A 21,044-nucleotide genomic window follows, 5' to 3' on the forward strand; every position below is an offset into this window, starting at 1 on the left:
CTTTGTGCTCCGAGCAGCTCCGGCCCCTGCGCAGGCCCGCGGAGCCCCGGGGCTGCGGCCCGCGGGCTCCGGCTCGGGGCGGCGGCCGGGGCGGCCTCCCCAGAGGTGCCTGCGTCCCCCCTCCCCCATTGTCCCAGCCTCCGGCCGTTTGCGGCTTCCAGGTTGACTTTTTAGGGGGTTGGCTCCTGTTCTGCTAGGACTGTGTGAGCGGAGCATGCGCAGTGGAGACGTACGTGTGCGGAGTGTAAGGGGGGAGGCGGGTTGGTGGCTTCACAATGCCGCCCCACGTGCTGCCAGATTTAAAGAGAAATGATCCAGCAGTTACCCCTGCTGTCCAACGCCCAGCGTGTGTCCTTCTGAGTTCAGGCGGATCTTCACCTCCCCCTTCTCCAGCCAGCAGTCCTTAGCCCTCGGCAGAAGCCAAAGGCTGGAGTGAAGAACTACTTTTGAAGTAGATTTACTAAGAGTTTGAGGTGTTAGTTAAATCACCTTTATGGCTTCTTAAGGAAAAGGTTGTCAGGGGCTGTTACAGATTGTATAATTAGGTTTATTATTAGACCATGAGCAAGCAGGTTTGGACAAGTATTAAAGTTCTGGGTTCTCAGAGGGAGTGACTTGAAGTGTATGGAGAAGTTCTAGTGATCCCTGTGTCCATCAGGAATAATGTATTGGAAAAGCAGTCAGAGAATAACGACTTTATTGCGTCTTGTATTTGCAAACACATCTTACTTTTTTGTGTATTTTTTTTTTTAGACTTGTTTTGGAGGAAGGAGTTAAGGTTTTCTTTTGTCTCTCTAAGAATTCTTTAATCAGAATGTTATTATGTGGTGAACTATTAAACTATTAAAATACTAAATATTAAAATAGTACTCAACTCTTACACAATGGTAAAGATAGGTATTCTAAAAGGTGTAAAAGATGTTACACAGTTACTGAGAAAATATGACTAATAACAGTGCTAGCAGTAGCAATATTTCAAAACTGTTTCCTACCTACTTGTGAACCAGGTATAGCTTTTGATAGCCACTTGGTTCAGTTTTGCACTCTTCTTTTGACAAGATTAATCTCAAATAGTGATGAACTATTTCCCAAAGCTATTTATTAGTGGTTGACTTTTTGATAAGGCACACTAAAATATGCTTTAAGGTTGGAGGAGAGAATGACTTAGTTTGTAATTTTTCAAGCCTTATTATAGAGTTACTTAGCTGCTGATTAATTTTTCTTCTTGATCAGAAACAATGGACTGTTCTTAATATTTTCTTAAAATTTTGAAGGATTTTAATTAACCTGCTCAAAATGTACAGAATAGTAGACCAAGGCAGTGCATTAAGTGAAATGTAAAAATATCAAGTTTATTGGAAAGACTTGATAACTACATACTAAAGGCCCAGTTGTATTTTAGCAGTACATTGTTTGAGCTTTGTGGTTCTTCAAATATCATTTGAACACAGGAAAGAATGGTAAACTGTAATCTATTGAAAGCATTTAGAGTGAACTTTTGGAAGGCTTAATAGTAAATGCTTTAAAAATCTTGAAATGTATTGAATTGAGTAGACACACAAACCTGTAAGCGATTTTAGCTGCTAGAATTTCAGAGACTTCCAACGGCAGTGGCCAACAATGGTTACATTTATCGAGCTCCTAGTCTGCCAGCCCTTAAGGATTTTACTTCATTACTTGAGGGGAGAATTTATTGTGTGTGTTTTGTTTTGTTGGTAACTGTAATGAAGAACCTGGTTACTTTCAGAGTTGAGCAGAATGGTCCCGTGGGCTGCAGAGTTTCTCAGCCTTGGCAATACCGACATTTGGGGCCAGTTATTGTTGTGCAGGCCTATACTGTGCATAAGAGAATGTTTAGCAGGATTCTTGGCTTCTGCCCACCAGATGCCAGCAGTACACCCCCTCAGTTGTGACAACCAAAAATGTCTCTCTTGCCAAATATCCCCTGATTAGCAAAATCATCCCAGGTTGAAAAATCACTGGTTTAAGGTGTTTTAGATAAGACCATTATGGCTATGGTGGGTGAAGCAAGTAAGAACACCTAAGAGGTTGGTGAAATCAGATAGGTTGTGTATTTCTTTGTGGAGTGGATATTATTAGACTATGACTTACTCCTTTGCGAATTTAGCAGTGACACTTCAGCTTTTGCAGTGCAGCATGCTAGACACTAAGAAGTCCCACAGCACAAGAGATCATTTAAAAAAGTTTTGTTTTTTGAGAACTTGTTATCACACTGGTTAGAAATGCAAAGAGTACAAAAAGGTATAGTCTTTCCACCCTGACCCCAAGTTCTGTTCTTGGAAGCAACTATCATTGATAGTCTCTGTGTGTCTGTTCAGAGAGATTCTTGTTTATGTGTTTACATGGGGTGATGTTTATCAGGGACTGACATGTACCAGGCACTGTGCTGGGTGCTTTACATACGTTATCTCATTGAATCCTGCCAATAGGGAAGTAGAGGGTAGGGAGGTTAAGTAACTTGCCCAAGGTACTGAGTGGTGCTTCTACGTTCATATACTGGACCTTCTTTTTTTTTTTTTTTTTTTTTTAAAGATTGGCACCTGAGCTAACATCTGTTGCCAATCTTTTTTTTTTCCTGCTTCTTCTCCCCAAGGACCCCCATGACACACTTGTATATTCTAGTTCTGGGTCCTTATGGTTGTGCTGTGTGGGATGCCGCCTCAGCATGGCTTGCTGGGCAGTGCCGTGTCCGTGCCCAGGATCCGAACCAGCGAAACCCTGGGCCTCCGAAGCAGTGCGCGCGAACTTAACCATTTGGCCACTGGGCTGGCGTCCTATTTTGTTGTTTTTAATTGGCTATATTACCTCCCAGGGAGCAATAATTAATTCAATCATGTAATTGGGTTTTATAAATTTAAATATTCAAAGTTAATTTATCCAGTAGCTACCAAAATGATTGGGAAATGTTCTCATCTTAATAAAATTTGTTGTACAAAATAATACACATATCTAAGTGATATTCTTTTTTTTAATTAAAAAAGTTATTTTATTGAGGTCATATTGGCTTACAACGTGTAAATTTCAGGTGTACAATGTTATATATCAGGTTCTAAATAGACTGCATCGTGTTCACCACCGATAGTATAGTTTTTATCCGTCACCATACATATGTGCTCCTTTATCCCTTTCGCCCTCCCCTCGTAAGTGATATTCTTAAGGTCATCATAAAAAGATATTTTAGCTATTGTCAACTTAAGACCAACATTCTGCACTATCAAGGAAAGTATCTTTGAATTTAATGTCACAGACTGGAAGTAGCACTAAGCTTTTTGGTATTGGCAGTTAACTCTGAGGGAAAAAATTGGGCTAATTGGACTTATTCTCTACTCTAACCATACTAAATTTTACTATATGACAAGCATTTATAAGGAATAGAGGAAGTTTTTGGTTTTTTTTAAAGATCACTTGAGGTTTTTTAACATTGATAACAGATTTCCCTTAGTTATGTTGTTGTAGGCACTTGTCATTCCAGAACTAGGGAGAAAAATCTCTTTATGCAATAATGATAAAATAATTGAGCTTCTTTTACTGTAGAATTTTGTTTGTGTATGTTAAGGTAATCTGGAAAATTGCCAAATCTTTGTCAGCTTGGCTACCCATGTAAGCAGGTTGTTTTGATGAGTTAGTTATGTGTGTTTCTCAGACTTAATGTGCAATAAGATCACTTGAGAGTCTGTTAAAAATACAGATTCCTGGCCTCACCTGCACAGAGCGTTCATCTAAATGTCTTGATGGGGCCCAAGAAAACCCAGTGTTTAAAGCAGCACTTTTGGTGGCTCTGAAGCTGGTGTTGAGCCACAGTGCAATAGGTGCCCTAAACTGTTTTTTTCCCTCTGGAGGGCCACCTGCAGGTAGCCCAGTTCCTAGTTTTTGTGATGCGCTGTTTCATTAGCACCCCTGATGTTCCTAGGATATTCAAAGAATACGCTTTAAAAGGAGGAGTTAGAAAGATTTAATATTTCTTACTGACCTTTCTAGAATATATTGGCACTCCGACATACAATTCCGTTAACAATCTTAAGCAGAAACAGAGTAACTGATTATTGACAGGGACCACCCTGGTGGTAGAAGATTCTAGCTGATAAGCATAATATCAATACTCTTAATATTAATAGTTGTTAACCCACATATTTAGAAATGGAAGAGAAATCTAAAAGTAATTTACACTGTATCAACCTACTAATTGTTTAACACAGTCTGGGAATTTTTGTGTCCAGAAATCATTATGCTGTTATAGAACTAATGCAGCTACTACATATTGTACTGGATATGCTGGCAGAAAAAAACACAAATGAAGTAAACATTGTGGTTGAGGGACAGGTGTTGGATCATTTATAAGCCCTGTAGAGGAGGGAGCATCAAGGAATTATGCTTCCGATGTATTGTGTTACAGAATCTAAAGTAGATAGTCTTATTTTGCAATATATACATACCTCAAATCATTACATTGTATACCTTAAACGTACACAGTGTTATATGTCAATTATATCTCAGTAAAGCTGGAAAAAAGTCTTAATTTTTTAGTGGATATGAATTGCTATTAGGGGGTAAATGGTTTTTAAGTTATAATTTCTCTTATTCAGGGAATATATTTGATAATATATAATGAAATTTAGTTTTTTATAAATAACAGGAGTTTAATTTTCTGTAAACTACTTCAGAATGAAATATACTTTCTACATTAGTCTTTTGTAATGGATGAGCTCACTTTCTAAAATAGTGCTAAATATATTAAAATGTCAAAGTATACAATGTGTAGGTATTAGTATATTAGTATGATCTGCACTTATTGTAAAGTAGTACCAAAATATATAGTTTTATCATATAGTTTACATAAGCTAATACACATTATATTTGGTGAATGCACATAATTGTGAAATTCGATGCCTTGATTATTAATAGAGTGATATCTGATATGGAAAATCTGAAAATTCATTCACTACCACTATATTGTTGCTTTTTGACTTCCTTTCCTTCTGTGAAGAGTGTTTGTATTATTAAGATGTTTCAGTCTTTGGATTATTTGGTCTTGGGTACTTCAGTGAAAGTTTTTTTTGAGGAGTGGTATGCTGATTTATGGTAAACTGTAGTGTGAATGTGCTCTTGCTTCAAGCAAGTAAAATGTTATTCATTTTTTTGTTTTAATGGCCTCAGTTCAATTTAGGATGAAGAATTTTGCATTTCTTAATTATTGAGAAATACTTTTGTTAGAATTTAAAACACTAGATAGATGACCTCCAAGGATCTGTTTAATGCCATCTTTAATTGGTTTGTAGGAAATAACTTTTCAGAGAGGAAAGCGTAGTACAGATATATGCTTATGGAAGCAGTCTGGCAAGGTAGAAGTAGCGTAGTTATATCTGGTTGTGATGGCATTTCAGGTACAGAAAAGTATAAATAACAAAAAGCAAATATTTTGCAACTTTTGGTAAGAACGTGAGTTATTGATATGAACAGTTGAGAGAATAAGAATAAAATGCATTTTTAGGAAATAAGATATATACATGTTAAAATACAGCATTTTAAACTTTTTTTCTTAGTGCAAGTTAGTATTAGGCTTATTCAAGTAAATCAGAAATTTTTACCAGTGCTGTTCCATTTATAGATTTTGGCCCTCAGAGAAACTGCTGGGAAAAATACTGTAATTTATTGCTATTGCTATAGAGATGTATACCTCTCCTTATGATGTTAAGTTCTAGAAAATGTGTGAAAAGTTAATTTTTGTAAGTAGGTATTTTTATCTTTTATCTATGCTTTATAGCAATGTCTAATAACTTAGAAGAACTGCTACTGCTGCGTTTCTGCTTTTCTTAGACTTTCCTGTACACCTCTCCGTTGGGTAGGAATTTGTTAAAAGTATAAACAACAAAGAACCTGTTTAAATTTTTACCTGGCAGCTATTTTTGCTTTGATCTTGTAAAGCAAGCATTGCTTTTTTTTTTTTTTTTAAAGATTTTATTTTTTCCTTTTTCTCCCCAAAGCCCCCCGGTACATAGTTGTGCATTCTTCGTTGTGGGTTCTTCTAGTTGTGGCATGTGGGACGCTGCCTCAGCGTGGTCTGATGAGCAGTGCCATGTCCGCGCCCAGGATTCGAACCAACGAAACACTGGGCCGCCTGCTGCGGAGTGCGCGAACTTAACCACTCGGCCACGGGGCCAGCCCCAAAAGAACAGTTTATCAATAGAAATCTTTATCAAATGTCCTTTATATTAGAAGACACAATTTTGATTTGCTTTTGAATGTGCTTACACTTTAATTGTGTTATCATTTTCTTATTCTTATGTAAGGTGTACTTATTAGAGTTCACATTTCAAGACACAGTAGTGCTAGGTGAAGAGTTTTTAGACATGGTGCCATAAGTGTGATTCATAAAAGGAAATATTGGTAAACTGGACATGATCAAAATTAAAAACTTGGATTTGTGAAAGACAAAAAGACAAGCTACAAATTAGAACATATTTGCAAGGATTGATCTAGAATATGTAAAGAGCTCTCAAAACTCAGCACTAAAACAGTCCATTTAGAAAATGGGCAAAAAATGTGAACAGATATTTCAGATGGCAAATAAGCAAATGGAAAGATGTTCAACATCATTAGAGATTAGGGAGATGTAATTTGAAGCCACAATGAGATAACACCACATACTTATTAGAATAGCTAAAATTAAAAAAAAAATGATAACACCAAATGCTGGCTAGGGAATGTGGAGAATTCTCATACGTTGCTGGTGGGAATGTAAAATGGTACAGCCGCTATGGAAAGCAGTTTGCAGTTTATCATAAAACTGAGTATGCACTTACCATACAATCCATTGAGTACACATTTGGGCATTTATTTCAGAGAAATGAAAACTTATGTCCTCGTAAAAACTATATGCAAATATTCATAGTAGCTTTATTAGTAATAGCTAAAAACTGGAAGCAACCCAGATGTTCTTCAGTGGGTGAGTAAACTGTGGTACATCCATATCATGGAATATACTAGTCAGCAATAAAAAGAAATAGGCTGTTGATACACAAAACAACTTAGATGATGTCAAGGGAATTATGCCAAATGAAAGAAAGCTAATCTCAAAAGGTTACATACTGTATGATTCCATTTATATAAAATTCATTTTTTTTGTTGTGGTAAAAAGCATATAACATGAAATCGACCATCTTAACGTGTACAGTTCAATAGTGAAACAGATCTCCAGAACTTTTTCATCTTGAAAAACTGAAACTGTATACCCGATAAGCAACAATTCCCTTTTCCCCCTTCCCCCAGCCCCTGCTAACCACTGACCATTTTACTTTCTATTTCTGTGAATTTTTTTAAAGATTGGCACCTGAGCTAACAACTGTTGCCATTCTTTTTTTTTTTTTCCTACTTTTTCTCCCCAAATCCCCCTAGTACATAGTTGTATATTCTAGTTGTGGGTCCTTCTAGTTGTGGCATGTGGGATGCTGCCTTAGCATGGCCTAATGAGGGGTGCTGTGTTCTCGCCCAGGATCCCAAACCAGCGAAACCCTGGGCCACCCAAGCGGAGTGTGTGAACTTAACCATTTGGCAATGGGGCCGCCCCTATTTCTGTGAATTTGATTTGTGATAACCTCATATAAGTAGAATTTGTCTTTTTGTTACTGGCTTATTCATTTAGCATAATACCCCAAAGTTTCATCCATGTTGTAGCATGTGACGGGATTTCCTTCCTTTTTAAGGCTGAGTAATATTCCATTGTGTATGTATATACCACATTTTGTTAATCCATTCATCCATAGATGGACATGTGGATTGCTTCCACCTTTTGGCTGTTGCGGTTATTGCTGCTCTGAACATGGATGTGCAATTATGTCTTCAAAACCCTGTTTTCGATTCTTTTGGCTATATGCCAAGAAGTGGGATTGCTAGATCATATAGTAGTTCTATTTTTTAAAATAGACTTTATTTTTAGAGCAGTTTTAGGTTCACAGCAAAATCCAGCAAAAAGTACAGAGATTTCCCATATACCGCCTGCCCCCACCACATGCTTAGTCTCACGCATTATTAGTATCCCCCACCAGAGTGGTACATGTGTTAACAATTGATAAACCTACATTGGGTAATTCCATTTTTAATTTTTTTGAGGAACTTCCATACTGTTTTCCATAGTGGTAGCACCATTTTATAGCCCCGCCAGTAGTACGCAAGGGTTTCGGTTTCTCCACATCCTTGCCAACACTTAACTGTTTTTTTGATAGTAGCTGTCCTGGTGGATGTGGGGTGATATCTCATGGTTTTGATTTGCATTTCTCTGATGATTAGTGGTGTTAAGCAACTTTTCACATGCTTATTGACCATTTGTATATCATCTTTGAAGAAATGTCTATTCAAATCCTTAATCCATGTTTAAATCCGTTTATTTGATTTTTCATTGTTAAGTTATATGAGTTCTTTACACACTCTGGATATTAACCCTTTATCAGATATATGATTTACAGATATTTTCTCCCATTCCATAGATTGCCTTTTCACTCTGTTGATTGTGTCCTTTGATGCACAAAAGTTTTAAAATTTAATGTAGTCTCACTTGTCTATTTTTGCTTTTCTTGCCTGTGCTTTTTATGTTGTATCCAAGAAATCATTGCTAAGTCCAGTGTCATGAAGCTTTTCTCCTATATGTTCTTCTAGTAGTTTTATAGTTTTAGGTCTTATGTTTAGATCGTTAATCCATTTTGAGTTAATTTTTGTATATGGTGTAAGATAAGGGTTCAACTTCATTCTTTTGCATATGGGTATCCGGTTTTCCCAGCACCATTTGTTGAAGAGACTGCCGTTTCCCCCTTGAATGGTCTTGACACCTTATAAAATTATTGAAATGACAACATTTTAGGTATAGAGAATAGATTAGTGGTTTTCAGGGATTAGGGACAGTAGTGGTGTATGGCTATAAGATGGTAGCATAAGGGATCTTTGTGGTGATGGAACAGTTTTGTATCTTACATTGGTTATACAGATCTGCAAATGTGATAAAATTGCATAGATCTGCAAGCACATACAAATACAAATGAGTGATGACATCTGAATAAAGTGTATGGACTGTACAAATGTCAGTTTCTTTGGTTTGATATTGTAGTAATACAGGATGTTAGCATTACTCAGTTCCTGAGTAAAGGCTATAGGAGACCTTTCTGTACTATTTTTTCCATTGTCCTATACATCTATATTTCAAAATAAAAGTTTTTAAAAAGTCACTTGTAACCAGAGCATTTTTATCAATTGTTTTTCATGTAGAGATCTCCTTCTTTAAACTTATTCTTCATAGTTAGAAACATAGCAACATAGTTGCCATATTAACACTTTCAAGGAATAGGAAGTTGAAATAGAGAAATCTGTAGTTTGAGAGAGAAATTCCATCTTAATTTTAACTCCTTATTTAAACTTTTTGTGCTGTCAAAAGTTCATTTATTGAGCTCTTGTGTGCAGTTGCATTGAGCAGTGCTGGGGGAACGCAAAGATAATTGATCTGGTGTTCTTACCTCCAGGTGCTGCATTTAGTAGGGATTGATGTACATGTGAACAAAGCTATAATGCAGTATGATAAATACATATATACCCATTGGAGGAACAGAAAGGAACACTGAGGAAGGAGTGATTAATTATGAGGGAGTACAGTGAGATTAGGGAAGGCTCGTAGGAAAACGCCTGTATTTGGATACAGCAGAATCAAGATGTCACTTCTCTTAAGAGCATTAGGTTCTATACTTTAAGAAAAATCTTTGTATTTCTCAGTGTCGGGAAAACAGTAATTGGATTTACTTGACATGACAGACAGAAATCTAAAGTTGACAGATTTAAAACAAATAAGTGTTTCTGAGAGACAACTAACCCTCTTGAAGATTTCCAAGAAAATAGTCTGAACACAACTTTCAAGGGATGGCAGCAATTTGTCATTAAGAAAAATATATAAAGGACGTAAGCCTACTCACTTCATGGATATATAAACTTATTCAAAACAGGGAGGAGGGCAGAAAGGAAACTTAAATCACTGAGTGCCTGTTACCCACTCTTCATGATCCTAGGACTTTCAGTATGGTCACATTCAGTTCTCATGGCAAATCTTTGAAGTAAGTATTACCACGTTTTTGAGATAAGGAAATTGGGGTTTATATCTGGTAATTTCCCCAAGCTGGCTCTGATGGAGCTGCCTGCCAGAAATAGGTCTGTCTGCTGATGAAACTTGAGCTCTTTCCTTATCAGTGATTCTTTAACATTTTAGGGGTTCTTAGACTCCTTTGAGAATCTAGTAAGAGTTAAAGACCTGAGAACAGTGCACACTCACCATTTGGGGTATAATTTCAGACGGTTTTCTGATCTCTTGAGTCAAGCTCATTTATGCACATGTAATGCTGTCTCTTCCATCATTCATTCAGCAGATTTGATGCCTGTTTTGTATGCTGGTGGGATGCTGAAAGAATACTGTTGTATTCCAGGACCTTATAGTCTCCAGAAAATCCTGTAAGCGGGCTGCTTTAAAGCATGTGTTAGAGGAAGTCAGGGAAAGCTTGCTTTTCTCTGGTTCATGGAGGGCTTTGAGGAGTTGGTGGCATTTGTGCTTGACTTTAAAAGGATATGTAAAATTTTATCACATAGAAATAGGGAAAGTATTTAAGCCTGAGGGAAAAGAACAAGCAAGACAGAAGGCTTGTGCTGAGTGCAATTCACTGTGGTTGGAATATGTGATAAACTGAACTGGTGAGAAAACTATTTGGAAAGGTTGGTATTGGTGGAAGACTAAAAATGTTGAAGTGTAGAATTCTGTTTGAGGAGAGGCGAATTGATGTGATCCTAGTGTGTTTGCACTAGTGCTACTCAGATTATCTGTGGTGAAAGACCAATTTAAAAAAATTTCCAATTCATTATGTAATGATACTTTGAAAAATAATATAAATGAATTACTAGAAAAATTAAATAAAATAGACAAATTCAAATCCATACTTTATAATATTAGGTTCATCATATAACATGACTATCAAATTGACGTACAAGTTTTTAAGTGCTTACTCTAGGCTTGCTCTGTCATGGGGCAGTAGCAGTTGGATGGCTTGGCACCAGTTAATGGACCATGGTATAAGTAGCACTGCTTTGGACAGGGTAGAGAATGACATTTAGACTACGTTCTCTCATGAGGCAGAGGTTTTTTGGTTTTGCCTGTTAACTGACATGTCACAGATGCCTAGAAGGGTAACTGAAGCAGAGCAGGCAATCAGTAAATATTTATTGAATGTATTAGGACTATCATACTCGATTTTTTTTTTCTGAGGACTTAAGCACATGTGAACTAAATCTTTTAAGGTAGAAAGTAAAGCAATTAGAATGCTTGCATTCACTGAACATTTAATTCCTTCTATATGCCAGGCCCTGTGGATGCAAAGATTCATACACAATCCCTGACTTCCCCTTCTAGTGGGACAGGTAGACTTTTATAAACAAATATTGGTCACTAAGTAGAATATAAATTCTTCACCACAGTAGCATAGACATTCTTGCCCTTTTTTTGTGTTTCCCCCTCATTTACTTGATGAAATGACAGTAACTTTGACCAAATGACGCTTGCTGGAATACCTTCAGTGTCTCAGTAAGGTCCTTATTTTTCTCTCTAAGAAGTTTCTTTAATGGACAACTCTATTTACTATGAGTAGTTTTTCTCTTTATAATTTATAAATTAAAGCTTTTTTCTCTCACCTTTTTAGGTTTTTTTTTTTTCCCTGTGGCTTCACAGTTTCTCTCTGGTCCTCTACTTTAGCTACCTTGGGCTTCTTATCCAGGTGGCTGACCACATTTTCCAGAAGAGGAAACTAAGTTTGGCTTATTCGCAATAGCAGAACCGAGACAACTACATTTCATTAATCTCTAAGCCTGTCCTTTAACAGTATTTAAACTAGATCTACATAGAGAATATAAAAATGTGTTGGTTCAGTTATCCCTTTCCTGCTTAGGTCCTGGGGTGTCTTTGGATTCATATGTTCTTTGATTTTCTTACTTTTTGGGAGTGAGTCAAATGTATTTAAAATAAATGTCAGATAATCTAAATCAAGATATGCTAGAGGAAAATGACATGTATGTTTTAAAGTAATTTTTCTAATTATAAATGAACATGTTGGTTGTAGATTTGGAAAAGATAAAACATATATATGATATAAACATCAGCCCTCCCTTTACAGCCTCTGTTAACATTTGATTATTTTTCTTTTCATTGTGTTTTGCCTTTTTAGTAAACTGAAATTTTGAAAGGAAGAACCTTTAGTGTTAAGGGTTTTAGTGAAAATCATACTCTTTGAAGTTGAGTTCATTAAACTTTCTTTCACATACTTGATTTTAGGAAACCTAGTACAAGATCAAGAAGTTATTTTTTCAAATTTATTTAGCAAGTAAATGGCAGAAGTAGGTTTCAAACCCAGGTTACCTTATTACTAAGACTACTACTTTTTATACAATAGCACACTGTTCGTTAGACTCTGAAAAGTTTGTGACTTTTGGAAGAGGAGCTACTATTGCTCATGGCCTCACCTGATATTTTTAGTGTGTCTGTTTCTCCATCTTCCGTGCTGTAGGATTCTAAAACTAAAATATCTATTTCAAAGCTCCTTATATAGAGGGGGATGTTACTCTGAGACCTTCCTTAATACTCTTTTACCCCAGGTAAGTCGAGGATAATATTTATCTTTTTTTGTGTTTAGCAGTGCATAGAGTGATTTATAGTGTCATCATTAGAAGACTTGGACTTTGGGCTGTGCTAACCTCTTTTTCCAAACTGCTATGAATGCTATGGTGTGGTAGTTCCCTGGGGAAATATTGTATTTTCAATGTCTTCTCTGATTGTTTTTACATCTCTCCCTTAGGATTATACTTTTGCTGCTGCTTCTACACTTAGCATTTGCCTGGTGGAAACAAAACAAAACTGTCGTTATCCAATTTGATTTATATTTAACTCTTGCAGGTGCAGCAGTGGCACGGGTGAGCGTACTGTGCTTTCTGCTGCCCTCTTCAGGGTCTAAGGCATATGGTATGGCTGTTGGGGAAGCAATACCACTATGATAGAATTTTTTTAAAAATAAGCTTTTAATTTTAGGACAGTTTTAGATTCACAGAAAAATTGTAAGGATAGTACAGAGAGTTCCTATATATGCTGCACCTAGTTTCCCCTATTAACATCTTACATTAGTGTGGTACATTTGTCACAATTAATGAACCAGTATTGATAGAGTATTAACTGAAGTCCATACTTTATTCAGATTTCCATGGTTTTTACCTCATGTCCATTTTTCTGTTCCAGGAGCCTATTTAAGATACCATATTGCCTTTAGTTGTCATGTCTTCTTAGTCTCATTTGTCCTGTGAGAATTTCTCAGGGTTTCCTTGTTTTTTGTGTCTTCCGGTTTTGAGGAATATTGGTCAGATATTTTGTAGAATGTCCCTCAAATTGGATTTGTCTAATGTTTTTCTCATGATTAGACTGGGGTTATGGGTTTTCAGAAAGAATACCACAGAGCTGAATTGCCCGTCTCGTCACATCATCTTGGTCGTACATGGTAACCACACGACAACACTGGTGATGGGAACCTTGACCACTTGGTGAAGGCAGTGTTGGTCAGGTTTCTCCTCTGTAAAGTTACTGTTTTTCCTTTTTCCTACCCATTTCTTTGTAAGCTGCTCAGTAAGTCCAGCCCATAGTCAAGTGGGAAGAAGAGATTGGATCCCACCTTCTGGAGGGGAGAATATCTCCTTATATGTTATTTGGAATTCTTCTATGAGGAAGATTTGTCACTTCTCCCTCAATCATCTATTCAGGATGGACTTGTATATTTTATTTTGTATTTTGGGTTAAAATCAGTATTAGTCAAGGTTCTGCAGGGAAACAGAACTAGTAGGATGGAGGTGTGTGTGTGACGTGATTGATTTGGAGTGACAAGTCTAAAATCTATAGGGTAACATGGCAACCTGGAGACCTAGGGAAGAGTTTTTGTTGCAGTTCAACTCCAAAGGCAGTCAGCTGACAGAATTTCCTCTTGGGGAATGTCTTTTTTTAAAACTAAGGCCTTCAACTGATTGGATGAGGCCCACCCATATTATGGAGGGTGATCTGCTTTACTCAAAGTCTACTGATTTAAATTGTAATCTCATGTAAAAAACACCTTCACAGAAACATTTGGAATAATATTTGACCAAATACAAATGTCTGGGTACTGTGGCCTAGCCAAGTTGACACATAAAATTAACTACATATTTATTTTGTTCCTTATGTCATTTATTTTGTTCCTAAATTGTTCCAGCTTTGGTCACTGAGAGTTCTTTCGGGTTGGCTCCTATGCACTCATCATTTTAGTTCTTGAGCACTTCCTTGTTTTGTGATGACTACAGATGTGTCAGACCTATTTTGTGTTTTCTCTATCCCAGCCCTAGAATAAGCTATTTCTCCAAGAATGGTATCTAGAAACCAAGATCTGAGCATTGGAAGTGCTTGTTGCTACTGGAGTGTCATTGCTTTATAGGACAGAGGTATGCAATATGTGTGTGTATACTGACCCAGGTGTATACATATCTGTAACGTTTCCATGCAGTCATGTGTTGCTTGATGGGCATACATTCTGAGAAACACATCATTAGGCAGTTTGTTGTATGAACATAGAGCTTTGTATGAATGTAGAGTGTACTTACACAAACCTGTGTGGTGTAGCCTACCACATATCTGGACTATATGGTGCTAATCTTATGGGGTCACCTTCATATTGCGGTCCATCATTGGCTGAAATGTCGTTAAGTGGGACATGACTTTATATCCATCTGTATCTATATTAAGCTACACCTACTTTCATACTGATGTTTCTGACTCTAATAAAAGTACTGGAGTGTTCATTCTAGCCTTCCTTTCTTGTTTTTCTGTAAACCTCTCTCTGACAGTGAGAAACCTGACTCTCTACCATTTATTTAAAAGCAATTTCAAAATTGTTAGCCTGTTTCCTTGTGGTAAACAAATTTACAACTAGAGTACAGTGTTCATATAAAGTTCTTTTCATCCCTGTCTTTTCAATTTACAGTCAAAACATTGATTTTCAACGTTACTTAGGTCAGCCCCCTCCCCACCACCTTCGATGAGCTTGTCGTACGTTTGTAACACAGTTAGATTCATTTGTCACAGTCTTCCTTCCATCCTCATTGATTTTTTAAATTTATTCTGTATACATCAAAGTTCACTCTTTGAGAGAACATTTTTACGGGTTTTGACAATTGCGTGAAGTCTTGTATCCATCACCATAAGACCATACAGAATAGTTCTATCACCCTAAAATTTTCCCTTTGTGTCCCCATTGCAGTTGACTACTCCCTCTTCCACCACTCCCTGGCAACCACTGATCTGTTTTCTGTCCCTATAGTTTTTCCTTTTCCAGAATGTCATATGTAGCTTTTAGGGTCGGACTTCTTTCACTTAGCAAAATGCATTTAAAATTCATCCACGGGGCGCCGGCCCTGTGGCTACGTGGTTAAGTTTGCACGCTCCGCTGGGGCGGCCCAGGGTTTCGCTGGTTCGAATCCTGGATGTGGACATGGCACTGCTCATCAGGCCATGCTGAGGCAGCGTCCCACATGCCACAACTGGAAGGACTCACAACTAAGAATATACAACTATGTACTGGGGGGCTTTGGGGAGATAAAGGGAAAAAATAAAATCTTAAAAAAAATTCATCCAGGGGCTGTGGCCGAGTGGTTAGGTTCATGTGCTCCGCTTTGGTGGCCCAGGGTTTTGCTGGTTCAGATCCTGGGCGCAGACATGGCACCACTCGTCAGGCCATGTTGAGGCAGTGTCCCACATGCCACAACTGGAAGGACCCACAACTAAAAATGCAACTTTGTACTGGGGATATTTGGGGAGAAAAAGCAGAAGGAAAAAAAACAAGATTGGCAACAGTTGTTAGCTCAGGTGCCAATCTTAAAAAAAAAATCATCCATGTTGTTGCATGAATCAGTAGCCTGTTCCTTTTCATCACTGAATAATATTCCGTTGTATGCTTTCCACTGTATACATTCCATTGTACCACAGTTTACTTCTCTATTCTCATGTTGAAGGGTATCTTGGTGGTTTTCAGTGATTATGAATAAAGCTGCTGTAAACATTTGTGTGCAGGTTTTTGTGTGAATGTAAGTTTTCCGTTCACTTGGATAAACACCTAGGAGTATGATTGATGGTTTTATGTTAAGATTGTATTTAACTTGGTGAGGAACTGCCACATTGTCTCTCAGAGTGGCTGTACCACACATTTTATTTTAAACACAATACCATCTTAATGTATTGTTCTTCATCTTGATTTTTCATTTAATATAGTGTAGACATCCTTGTGTATTAGTACATAGAGACTTATTTTTTTCAAACACCTGCACAGTATTCCATTGTAAGGCTAAAACATAATTCACTTTTTATTAAAACAATTCTTTTAGATTTTATTTTTTCCTTTTTCTCCCTAAAGCCCCCCAGTACATAGTTGTATATTTTTAGTTGTGGGTCCTTCTTTTGTGGCATGTGGGGTGCTGCCTCAGCATGGCTTGATGAGTGGTGCTATGTCTGTACCCAGGATCCAAACTGGCAAAACCCTGGGCAGCCTAAGCGCAACGCGGGAACTTAACCACTCTGCCACAGGGCCGGCCCCTGAAACAATTCTTTAAGTTATAAAAACATTACATATTTATGGTAAAAACTATACATTCTACCAAAGAGAACAAAATGAAAAGTAGGTCTCCCATCCACTCCCCCCTCCCCTTTTCCATTCTCCAGAGGGACTTTATAGTTCATGCTTATGGTTACCACTATAATTTATATAATACCTCTTAATTCATGAATTTATTTAACTTCTCACTATAATTTTTGTTATATATTTGTAGCTCTACTAATGATTGCCATTACTACTATTAATAAAATGATTTATCAACCTTACATAGGAGTTCCTGCTATGAAAGATAAATTACCTCACTTACCCTTCACTCCCACTACAAATTTTCTTAATTGTTATTTTTATATTGTCAGGGTTTATACCCTTTATCTTCTTTTTTATAACTGAAATAAATTTTCTGTGTTTTGTCTAATCTCAAAGATAACCAGAAAACAGCATTTATATGATTATGTTAATGTGTTCATTATAATACCAAATAATGATTTTGGACCTAAAGAGGAGATGTAATTCTCATTATTGAAACTTTGCCTGTTGAAGGAGAATCTTGAAGTGTCAAAGTTGTACTTCCTTCTACCTTCACTTAGTTATTCTGGCTCCTGTCCAACCACCATTTTTCTCCCATCCCATGTTACCATTTTTCCAGTATTTGTTAGTTTTTATAAAGAGTGTGTGGGTGGTAAAGTTTGAGTCCTTGTCATGTTGAAAAATGCCTTTATTTTGTCCTCACATTTTCTGGGAATTGAATTCTGGGTTGAAAATATTTTTCCCGTAGAACTTTGATGTCATTGTTCCATGGTCTATAGTGTCCAGAATTCCTCCTGAGAAGACAGGGAATGAAGAATGACTCATGACTCTATTTTTGTTCCTGTGGAGGTACTTTTTTGAAAGTCTAAAGGATTTTCTGTATGTTTGGAGTTCTAAAATTTTACCCATATATGTCTCAAGTATAATTTTTTTATCATTCATTGTTTTAGACTCTCAATAGGCTCTTTTAGGCTGAAGGCTTAGGTCTGTCTTTATTTAGCTTGGAAAGTTCCTTCTTTTACTTTTTTGTTATCCTCCACATTCCCCTAGGTTGTCTTTGGAACTTCTATTAGTCAGATATTTGAACTCTTTAATCTTTGTTTTTCCCTTTATTTTCATATTGTCCGTTTTCTGTTTTTTGTTACTATATTGTGGAGATTTCTTCCTCTTTTCTATTAGTGACTTGGTCTTCAGCTATGCCTGCTTTGTTATTTAGACTTGCCATTTAATTTTTCATTTTATCCATTGTATTTCTAATTTCCAGGAACTTAGTCTCTCCTTTTTTTCCCATAGAAGTCTGTTTCTTTTTGAGGAAGATTAGCCCTGAGCTAACTTCTGCCGACAATCCTCCTCTTTTTGCTGAGGAAGACTGGCCCTGAGCTCACATCCATGCCCATCTTCCTCTACTTTATATGTGGGATGTCTACCACAGCATGGCTTGCCAAGTGGTGCCATGTCTGCACCCGGGATCCAAACTGGTGAACCCCGTGCTGCCAAAGCAGAACGTGTGCACCTAACCACTGCATCACCGGACCGGCCCCAAACCTATTAATTTTAAGTGTACTATTCAGTGTTTAAATACATAGAGTTCTGCAACCAGCATCACAGTGTAATTTTAGAACATTTCCATCACCTCAGAGAGAAACCTTGAGCCCATTAGCAGTCATTCCCATTTCCCAGCCACACACCTAGGCAACTACTAATCTACTTTCTGTCTCTATGAGCTTGCTTTTTCTGGACATTTCATATGAATGAGATAATATGTGTTCTTTAGAGTATGTCGTCTTTCACTTAGCATAATGTTTTTGAGGTTGATCTGTGTTGTAGCATATTATATCCATTGTTCCAGCAGCGTTTGTTGAAAACATTGTCCTTTTCCTGTTGAATGGCCTTGGAACTTTTGTTGAAAATCCATTGACCAACCTATTGTGTAGGTCTCTTTGGGGACTCCGTACTGTTACATTGATCTTTATGTCTATCCTTATGCCATTATCACAGTTTCTTATTATTGCTGTATAGTAAGAATTGAAATCATGTAGTGTAAATCTTCCAAATTTTCTTTTCATTTTAAAAATTGTTTTGGCTTTTCAAGGTCTTTTCAAGTCAGTTTGACAGTTTCTACAAAAAAAAGCCTGCTGTGATTTTGAGTGGAGTTACAGTGAATATATAGATTAATTTAAGCATAATTGACATCTTAACAATGTTGAATCTTCCGTTCCATGAACATGGTATATCATACCATTTATTTAGGTCTTTTTAAATTTTAGCAAAGTATGTAGTTTTCTGTATGTAGATCTTGCTCCTGCTTTGTTAAATGTATCCCTAAGAATTTCATATTTTTTAAAATGCTGTTGTAAATTATTTTATTTAAAATTTTATTTTCTGATTATTCATTGCTTATATATAGAAATACAGTTGACTTTTGTATTTTGACCTTGTATCTTGCAGCCTTGTTAAATTGAGTTATTAGATCTAGTGACTTTTTAATATTTTCCTTAGGATTTTCCACTTACACAATTATGGTCTGCAAATAAACACAGTTGTACATCTTAGGTCTGTATGCCTTTTATTTTTATTATTACACTGGCTATGATCTGCAGTACAATGTTGCATAGAAGTGGTGTAGTGATTTTTTTCTTGATTTCATCTTTTTGAATCTGGATCACTATTGCTGTACTCTCTTCTTGAACTCTTAGCTCTAGGGCTGCTGGTGGGTCAGTTCTCTATTTCTCTGGTTGTCATACTGGGGGTTCTTTCTCTAACTCATTCTTTTAGCCCTTCCAATAACTTTGTAAGCACTTAATTCCTCATTAAATTCGTTCTGCTTAAAACACCTAACGTATTTTCGTTTTATACCCTAAAGGTTGACTGATACACTTCCATTTACCCTATGGATCATTTTTAGGGTCCTTGGAGACTTTTTCTTTATGAATCAATTAACAGTTAACATTGGATTGAAAAAATGAATGTGTTCTGGCCAGTCTTCTTTTTAATGATTTCTTCATGATCTATACAACTTTTTTTTTATTTAGTTTTTTTTTTTTTGAGGATGATCAACGCTGAGCTAACGTCTGTCAATCCTCTTTTTTTTTTTTTTTTTTTTTTGAGGAAGGTTAGCCCTGAGCTAACTACTGCCAATCCATCTCTTTTTGCTGAGGAAAACCGGCCCTGAGCTAACATCCATGCCCATCTTCCTCTACTTTATACGTGGGACGCCTACCACAGCATGGCTTTTGCCAAGCAGTGCCATGTCCGCATCCGGGATCCGAACTGGTAAAGCCCAGGCTGCCGAGGAGCGGAACGTTTGAACTTAACTGCTGCGCCACTGGGCTGGCCCCTCTGTACCACTTTTGAATGAGCTAGATAAAAGCATTTTCTCTATAGAGAATGGGAAGGCAGCATTATCGTGAAGATGATATGGTTGTATTATCTAAGAGTAGTTTAAATAAATAAACAGTGACCCTGCCATTTAATTGAGTGCTTCTTTTGGTCCCTGGGTGTACATTTTTACAAATATTTTAATTTGGAGAGTACAGCAGAAAGTAACACTGCTCAAAGCCAGACGTTCTGTAAATGCTTTAGTTTTATTTTGAAATGTTCAAGGTGGCATTTGGTTTTACTCTCTTGACAGTGTTCTCAGCTAGTTACCTGAACTGCGCTATATAGGATAGAAATTTGCTCATTTGTGTGTCAGAAAGGAGATGCACAAGTTTCTAAGGCTACATTGCTTTTTATCGGTAGTCTCATTCTTCAGGTAAATGTTTGAATGCTGACTTTAAATACTATTGGGTTTAGGAGATGCTGGAGAAATTGCTTCTTATAGGAAGTACATTTGTTTCGCAGGGAAGACAGTGAAGTTTGTAACTGCTGTAAAATATGAGGATCATACAGCAGGAGGAGTTGGGGAAAGCATCACTGAAGAAGTGATATCTAAGCTAAGACTAAAGGATATTTAATAGGAACTAGCCAGTTTGAAAAGGCCAGGACATTGGGGAAACTAAAAGAGGTCCAGAATAACAGTTGGGGGTGGTGGTGGCGTGATCAGTGAAGGATATTAAGCAATTTTAAATATCCATTGGGATAGTCTTCTCTTTAGTCACAAGACCTCAGTAGGGCTCGTAAGTGGCCATCTGCTCTACCCTAGGTTTACTCTCAGTTGGCTACATAGAATATATGTAACTACCCTGTAGGTACTTGGCCAGTGAGTACAGTCTGAGATTTGCTGCTGCCGTATTCAGTTCTGGCTAGATTAAACTGTATTTTTTGAGGATTGACTAAAGGCTCTGCAGTCAGTCCTTTCCTCTGGGGGTTCTTGGA

General features: G+C 37.1%; 1 protein-coding gene across 1 annotated transcript in view; it reads left to right on the forward strand.

Annotated features, from left to right (window-relative positions):
* UBE2G1 (ubiquitin conjugating enzyme E2 G1) overlaps positions 1-21,044 on the forward strand; it is a 106,109-nt gene that overhangs the window by 1,105 nt on the left and 83,960 nt on the right. The gene's annotated exons all lie outside the window — the stretch shown is intronic.

The sequence above is a fragment of the Equus quagga genome, chromosome 11 (assembly GCF_021613505.1).
Source record: "Equus quagga isolate Etosha38 chromosome 11, UCLA_HA_Equagga_1.0, whole genome shotgun sequence".
Taxonomy (NCBI): Eukaryota; Metazoa; Chordata; class Mammalia; order Perissodactyla; family Equidae; genus Equus; species Equus quagga.